A 9,045-nucleotide genomic window follows, 5' to 3' on the forward strand; every position below is an offset into this window, starting at 1 on the left:
AGGATATCCGATATCCAGCCATAGAACAACAGAATCACAAAATAGCTGGGGTTGAAAGGGACCTTTGGAGATTATCTGGTCCAACCCTCTGCTCAAGCAGGTTCAGCTAGAGCACATCGCCCAGGACTGTGTCTAGTTGGATTTTGAATACCTCCAAGGATGGAGACTCCACAGCCTCTCCGGGCAACCTGTTCCAGTGTTCAACCACCCTCCCAGTGAAGAAGCGTTTCCTACGTTCAAGTGGAATTTTCTGTGTTTCAGTCTGTGCCCATTGCCTCTCCTCCTGTCCCTGGATACCACTGAGAAGAGTTTGGCTCTGTCCTCTTTACACCCTCCCATCAGATACTTATGCACATTGATAAGGTCCTCCCAAGCCTTCTCTTCTCCGGGCTGGACAGTCCCAGTGTACCTCTTGTATGCTTCCTTTTTATGTTTGAATTTAGTCAGGAGCTGCATGTTCATCCATGCAGGCCTCCTGCCACCTTTGCTCAACTTCCTGCTTGTCAGAATGGACTGTTCCTGAGCTTGGAGGAGATGATCCTTGAATATTAACCAGCCCTCCTGGACCCCTCTTCTCTCCAGGGCTGAGATTCTTCCAAGCAGTTCCTGAACAGGTCTGCTTTCCTGAAATTCAGGGTTGTGATCCTGCTTCTTGCCTTGTTCCCTCCTTGCAGGATCCTGAACTCCACCTTCTCATGGTCACTGCAGCCAAGGCTGCCTGCAGCCTTCACCTCTCTGACCAGTTCTTCCTTGTTTGTAGCTATCAGGTCCACCAGAGCATCTCCCCTTGCTGGCACCTCAATCACCTGTGTCAGGATGTTACTATCAATACACTCCAGAAACCTCCTGGATTGCTTGTGCCCTGCTGTGTTGTCCCTCCATCAGGTAGCAGGGTGGTTTAAGTCCCCCATGAGGCTCATGGCCTGCAACTGTTAGACTACTTCCAGTTGTCCAAAGACCTCATATATTTTTTCATCCTGATCAGGAGGCCCGTAGCAGACACTACAAGTTCACTCATGTTGATCCTCCTGCTAATCCTGACCCATAAACTCTCAGCTGGATCATCGTCCAATCCCAAGCAGAGCTCCATGCATTCCCATTGCTCTCTCATATAAAGGGCAACTCCCCCTCCTCACCTTCCTGGCCTGTGCTTCCTATGGTGCCTATACCTATCGATTGCAGCACTCTGGTCATGAGAGCTGTAGGCTCATTCCAGGTCTGAGAGCTGTAGACTTGTCCCAGTGCTCACTGCCTGGGCAGGGTCACTGCTTTCTCAGTTTATAATGGGGTGCTACTGGGCAGCTAGACTTCACAATTAACATACAAACACCAAATTACATCTGTAAGTAGATTTGCCCTGCAATGGCTAAATAAATAACATCTGTGTTACAAGAACCCCTAGATCTGTATCCCACACTGTTCCACCATTCCAACAGCTAATCCTGTATTTGCCTTGGAAGCAATACAAAATCCTCAAAGGAATTATTAGCCAGCAAGTACATGTCACCAGAATGATTTATTTTTCATTCTTTTCCCCACTAGATTAAAGAGATACATGTCTTCTATTTCTCTGTGAAGCCTGGATTTGAAAACCTTTGTGTCGCTGTGTCTTCCCATAGCCTCAGATAATGGTACCATTAGCAGTAATGAGCAAAGACCAGTCACATCCAAGCACAAACTTTTAGGTGGGTGGAAAAACCCTTTGGGTGTATGTGTCATCAGAAGCAGATGGTAAATGTTACCTTCTTTTCAATTACCATGATTACAGTAGAGAGAAATTCAACATTTCAGATTTTTATTTTGTTTTTGACATAAATAAATGACTTCTTGCTCTAAAAAAATACATGGTACCAGAAACTTCCTACAATTCTCAAAACATGGAACCTGGACATTTGTTTCTTTCTGCCTAACCCTCTCTTACATCGGCTTATCTGTGCAGAACAAACACAAAAAGGGAAAATGCAAACGGAGCTGGAGGCTGCTGAAAAGTGTGGGAACGAGTCAATGAGGAGTGATCCAGGGAAAACAAAATAAATCGATGATGTTGTTGTCTTGATTGCTGTATGCTTGAGCCCAGCCTTCCAAAAATAAATCTCAGTCTCCGACCCCAAATTTTGGAGGAGTGCGACTGGGTTAGCGACTGTGAACTCTAGCACTCTGATCCCAGTTTACGCCGAACATCATGTTCACAGGCAAGTTACTTTTGGCTTGATTTTTCAGCAACTCCTTTTGTTCTCAGTTGGAAATGTTGGTGCCAAACTCTTAAAAATCTGGTCTTAATGTCTTGATCTCATACATGAGAAACACTTATTAAACCCATAGGATGTGGGCAAGATTGTTTAGTTATCATCCCATAGTGCCTAGAAGCTATTAGGCAGGGTTTTGAGCAAGCTGCTGAAGTCCAAGCCATGCTTTTTACTGCTAACCCTCTCACATACCAACAGTCTGAAAGAGAATGGGCATGGTGACTTCGCCCAAACTGGAGGGTAAAAAGAAACAACCCCTTACCTGTGCTTTAAGACAACGGTGATGAGGCTTGTCTTGCCATGAGTTACTTACACCCAGGCAGTCAGGCAGACATTTTCAACAAGAAGGTCAGTACCACAGCAGATGCCTGGGCTGTGGAGATAAATTAGTAAAAGGACTTTTTAATACCACAGACCGCAATAGCTCCACGCCAGGAATATTGAACCAAAAGACGCATCTCCAAAGCAGGCAGAGCCCCCAGACTGTGATTTTCCCCACATTTAGGCTGTTGAGACTGGTTAGGGCATGGCTTGGATCCAGAGGTGAGGTCTGGACTGAGGTTTTGACTTGGCTTGTTGCTAGTCAGAAGAGGTCCCCTGGCTTGCCAAATGTGTTACACTAGTAACCTCCGTGTCAGGTTTCCAGTAGATCTTCAAGTCCACATTGGTGTCCAGGAGGAATTTGAACTATTTAGCAGCACAGACATTGCCTGCTTCCAGGAGGATGTGCAGCTGGCCTTGTTCCACAGGTTCCCTTGGGATGGGCTGAGCTTTAACTGAAAACCACTAGAAGTTCTGCAGACTTTTTTAAAAGAAGACTGAATGTCCTAGAATTGCAGAAGGTGCATGTCAGGGTAGAGTCTCCCATTTCTTCATGCAGAAAAGCCAAAAAGTTGACACTGAAAGACACGTTAAAGAAAACAGATCTCAGAGCCAGTTCTGGGCTCTTGGGGAAGCAGGAAAACACCTTCTCTGTTTCTGCAATAGCACAACCTCAGCACAGCTTTCTAGTGGGATGCATTTCAAGATTTTCCTCAAGCATCAATGCCTTCTCACCATCTCACCATTACATCTCCTGTGTTGTTATTTCTTCTTTTCCTTCTTTTTAGTGCATCCATTGACTCAGAGACTCTGAACCGCAACTCAGCCTGGATGGAGAAATGGCTATGGGGGAATATGAACTGCGACAGATAATTCTGATTTATGCCTGATTGATGCCATCGTACAGCCTTTATTTGCTGCCATACCTGGCAGAAGAGGTCTCTTTCTCCTTCCCCTGTTTAGGACGGCCCCTGCCACAGAGCAGCTGGCAGTGCAGTGTGGGGGGTCGGCCGAGCGAGCGGCCCTGCATGCACCTTGCTTGTGGAGGCATGGACTCTGCCTTCCCCAGCACGTGCACTGCAGATGATGTGATTAACCTGCGTCAGAGGGCACGCATATTTGTGGGTAGGTGCAAGCTGCAAGGGCAACCCCAACTTGGTAGTTTCCCTACTTTGGAGTACTTAACTGTGTTATCTGATTTGTCTCTTCAGGTAGGATTTTTTGCACGTATTTTCACCGTGACGTGCTTTGCTAATGCAGTCACACGAAAAATACGGTCAGGATATACTACATAAAAACAGGAAAGATCTTTAATCTTAGGGTCATGAGAATGACACTTGACCTAGCAAAGTTACTTTTCCATTTGCTTTACTTTTAATGTAATTGTTTTTTATTACTGACAAGGCTTCAAGCCTCTGGATTTCAGCAGTGTCTCCAACTATGAAGGTTTATACAAGTGATGGGCTGAGATAGGTCTTGAGAGGACTGCAATGAAAGTACAAATGGTAACAGCCCAGAAGCTCTCCATTGCTTTCTTTCCATCCATTTCTTCTTTCGTCTTGAAATATGTCCAAGCGTCCCTGAAACAGATCAGTGCTTTTTGGTTCATTGCTCAATTTTCTTCAGCTAGTGAATATTCACTCCCCTTTTGGGTGAAATAACTGGCATAATGCAAATGGATACAAATAAAAGTTGGAAATTAAATGATGCTCTATGTGCTTTATAATAAACAGAGCAAGAAAATGACATTCATCTTTAATAAACATTCCAGATGTGCTATCTCTATACAGCACCTGAATTCATTGTATAAGCGGAATTGAGAGGCTGAAAACCAGAAAGAATGTTAAAGTTGTAATGACCCCAAATCTCAGGTCAGGCAATATGAGCTCTGCCATTGGAAAATTGTTGCAACTATATGTTATTTTTTTTAAAGCGACACTGATGACCCTGCAAGAGAGATCAACGGATCAGCTTTCCCAAATCACATGGTAAAGTCTGTGATCAAAATATATAACTTCAGAATGTGGTAGAAGGCACAGACATCATTTGTGGAAGTCTCCAGATGCAGGGCGAACTTTACAATAGTATCCATCCTTTACGGCTGCTCTCTTCCAAATTCCAGGGCTGGGATCACCTTTACACAAGGTAGCTCACCTCACTTTGATAGTGGAATAAGCCAGCTCACATTTGGCACGAACAGGGAATTCATATGGGATAGGAATAATGCTGACACCCTGTTCTGCTATCCCTATCTTGACAAACTCCAAGAATGTCACTTTGCAGGATCAGACCACATGGAGCTTATCTAAAGCTGCATTGCAGGCGAGGAGCAGAAAACCCTTGTTTCAAACTCCTGCATTATCAGAAAACTTCTTAAGTTCCTCAAGCGTTTGTCACAAAACCATAATCTATCCTTTTGAATGAAAATGCCTTGGAGCGAGGATCAGGTTTTATCCAGCACCAAGTACCCCTGATAACACGCCGTAATCAGTCACCAATCTCTGCTAGGCAGAAAGCAGTCCCCACTGTATTTTTACTGAAGCTATTTTTAAATGACAGTGTGATTTTTTTTCTTTCTTTTGCTCATTTGTCAGTGGAAGAACTGGCTGTGCTGTGCATGTGTTCTGACAAGAAACTTCCAGTTATTTTTCAGCCCATTCCAGCTGGGACAGAGGCAGGGCTGGAGAAAGTGCTGACTACGGGCAGGGTGAGCCCTCCAGGGAGCAGTGATCCTGGAAACCTCTTCCTGTCACCATCCACCAGGGTCCAGCTGTGGGAAAAGCCTTCTAGGTTTCTTGTGACTCTGCAGTGCTGCTGCTGGTTTTGGCTGGTTTTCACAAATGGGGCTGTTTTATGTTTAGCTGAGCTGTTACTTGCATGAGGGTTTTTTTTTTTTTCATTTCAATTGCGCTAGATTTTCAATAAATTATTATTTTAGGTTTAGGTTCTGAATGGCCTCAAGGCATGAACATCTAAAAATTGAGCTTATGAATTGCTGAAAGGCAAGTAAATATTTGCTGTCTTTGTGTGGACAACTCACATTTCATCTCTTCAAACAGCTTTCCCAAATGGAGACATAATTGATTCCACCTCTTTGCCTAAGTGTCTGGATACTGCTGTATGTTCCAAAACATGCTTTATATTTCATTTTCCTCAATAACACACTACAGAGTGACATTAGCCAGTTTCCATCCCCTGGGGATTTCTTCTGAATGAAGAAAATAGAAAATGTCTGCTGGAATTTTGCTGATTTCCAAGCCCTCCATGCTTAAGCCCTGTTGGATGACAGTTGTCCTACAGTTTTATACCAAGATTTTCTAGCACATCAGATTCAGGCATGAATGGCTCACAGTAGATAAAATCCTACTGAGAAATATGTGCAGCTAGTGGATATAAAACATGCCCGATTAAATCCTGGGCAATTATGTTCTCTGTTTTTAAGTCCTCTGTTTACATACAGGCCCAAGATTTCTGTTTTTACATCTCTGAGTAATGTGAACTCACACAGGATTTGGTTCCATCACCTTCTCTTAGATATAATACTACCTCACTACAGAGGTAATCCCATAGACATTACTACTGCTAAGGTGAATAGCATTCAATATAAGAAATGGTGTCGAACCCAGTCCCACAAGGGGTACCAAACTCTAGAGTCAATCCTAGGACTAGAAATAGATCTTTACTAAAATTTTCTGCCCTGACCTGGCAGCTCCAGCAGTCAGAGCAAGAGGGAGAATTACATCTCTACTTAGCCTGAGCTGTGCCAGCTCCCACCAGTTCTGGGGTCTGATAGCAGAATCCAGAAAAACTGGATTGAAACCAACATGCTTATTTCCCAGTTGGGAATCGAACTGATATTCTAAAGTGTCTTAAATTTTGTAGCTTTTGTTTTTATTATCCAAAAGCCATTAGAAAGACTAGAAATAGTTTGATAGTTGAATAGTTTGATGGGCTAGATTTTAAAGATATGTTGGACCCTAATAATTTCTGCAGGCTTTGGTTAAGATTCCTAGGGCAAGAGTAACGGAAGCTGTAAAAATATGTCCCTTATTCTTGATGGCTTTACGTCAGGAGTTTACTGCTCTAATCATTAACTAGCCTGCTGCATTATCTATGAAAATTGTTCTGTAATATTTATGAAATGTGACCTTTGTTAATTCAATGTTACAAAGTGTTAGATTCATTCTGTTTGCAAGTGGAACAGATTTCAAAATCACTCTGCAATTAGTACAGTTTGATCTAACCTGCCCATCTCTGCATGGGGTAGCCTTCTACTGAAACAGCAGGATTGCTGTCAGAAATGAAATGTATTTTCCATACGGCTGAAAGTAAGGCTGTAAGGCTGTACCACCTGCTTGCACTACATCTTATTTGGCAAAGGTAATTGCTGAAGGAATATTCCCAATAAGGGAAAAAAGTAACCAGCCTTAGAAATCTTTTGTTATGATAAATATCTAAAATAAAAAATTGTACCTGGCCCAAAATGTTTGCTATGTGTAATACGATAAGGGGAAAACAAAGGGGAACAGGGCAATTTCAGGCTAAAACGTGCACTGTTAACAATTCCACGATACATACAACCGAACAATTGCGAGTGACAAGAGGAAGATTCGGAAGTAGCCCAGTGGAGTCTGGAGGCTTTGGTCTGTGGCTCTCCAAATCATTCCCCAAGGCCACCATTAGGTGGGAATGGGGTGGTGCCTCCCCACCTGAAAAGCCCATCTGCTTTATCTAGCTAATGCTGCCATTAATTTCTAATTCTCACAGTAATATAGGACAACCTTTACAGCTTCAGTTTATATAGCATTTTGGAGGAACTAAATTTCATTGGAATGACAAATGTGCCGGAGGAGCATCATGCAGTGATGCCATGTGGCACCATTCAGTGAGCTGCAATAGTAGATCACTAAAAGTGTGTAACATCCTTAGCATTAGTGTCATATTATTTTCATCCAGAGAGCTCAACTTGGTCAGCATTAGCATTCAATTTTCTATATGGGGAAACCAAATATCACTAAAACTGTGACTTGCTCATGTGACACAGCAGGTCATGAACAAAACTGAGAACTTGCATCTTCCCATCCCTCCATTAGTCCCCTAAAATTGTCCACTGGTGATGGGTATCTAAATTAGAGTTTGGTTTGATGAGCCAAGTTCAGGTCTGGTGACACTTCTCCAAAGACTCATATCAGAAATTGTTTTGGCCCTGTGTAGACCTATTTTCTTTTCCTCTAGTATGACATATGACTGTATTTTCCTTTACAGAAAATAAACATCCTCTTGGATAAAGCAGGGACCGGAAAGCCATAAAGACACCATGTCCACACTCTGCTCTGTGCATGGGAAAGAGAGAGTGAGGCTTGGGGCTGGTGGAGGTTTGGCTTTTGGGCTTATTCTGGCCAATGTGAAGATGGGTTTGAATAGAGATGATCCTGAGTGGGAACCTCTGGTTTGAGCACTGATGATATTTAAAGGTGTTCACATTCAATTTTTGTTTTAAAAAATAAAATGGCCTGTTTGTACTCTCACTGCTGTATCTGCATATGGGGGAAAGATTTGTTGCATGTGGTGGAAAGGGAGAAAATGAACTGTGGGGCTGAGGGTGGACTGGTGTGGACAGCGGGCAGATCCCCATCCAGGACAAACCGGTACAACTGCACTGCAGACAGCACAGCTCGGGCAGATTTACATCAGCTGCTGATCCAGCCCACTGTGGTTTTGCAGCTCAAGGACGGCTCTGAGAGCGAAGGTACTCAGGTCCTCATGATGTTTCCGACTTTCAACATGGCATTTAAGCTCAGTTTTCCCAAGTATAAAATGGAAACATTAATATTAATCTACAGGACCTGAACAGTTTGACATGAAGGCAACAGCACAGGCTGTAGAGAAAAAGCCCTGCCCATGTTCTGCTGCCAGAGTCAGCCCTCCACGGTTCATGGTTTTGTCCTAAAATTCAAAGCTGTCTGCAGGCCTGGCCCACAGTGCCTGATGAACTTCCCCTCTCCCTGTGACCTTGACGGTGTGCCAGCGCACAAAGGAACTGTTAAGGAAACAAATGCGAGTTGTGCCTGTGAGTGACATGGGTTTCTTGGCATCTGGCCTAAAACTGTGGCACTTGTTCCCAGAACTCACCAGAATGGGGGAGTTCTGCTTCCTTCAAAATAAAATGCACTTCACATCGGTCCACTGTGCCACAAGGGAAAGGAAAAAAATCCAAAAAGTCTTAGCAGGGAAAGAGCAAGAGAGAAGCTATAGTTAGATGATACAGGCTGGCGTGTTTTGGAAAGTGGGCGAAAACGAGGACTCTGTAGATACTATTATAATGAGCTACAGACCTGCCAGCTAAAGGCAGCAGTGAGTGGGCACCTTCTGATGGGCTCCACTCGCCACCAGCCCACCTGACCCTTGATGTGCATTTTGGTGGATAATTCTCCTTTTTCCCAAAATTGTTTCCTAATGAAGGAACATTTGGAACAGG

Source organism: Apteryx mantelli, chromosome 5 (genome assembly GCF_036417845.1).
Source record: "Apteryx mantelli isolate bAptMan1 chromosome 5, bAptMan1.hap1, whole genome shotgun sequence".
Classification (NCBI taxonomy): Eukaryota; Metazoa; Chordata; class Aves; order Apterygiformes; family Apterygidae; genus Apteryx; species Apteryx mantelli.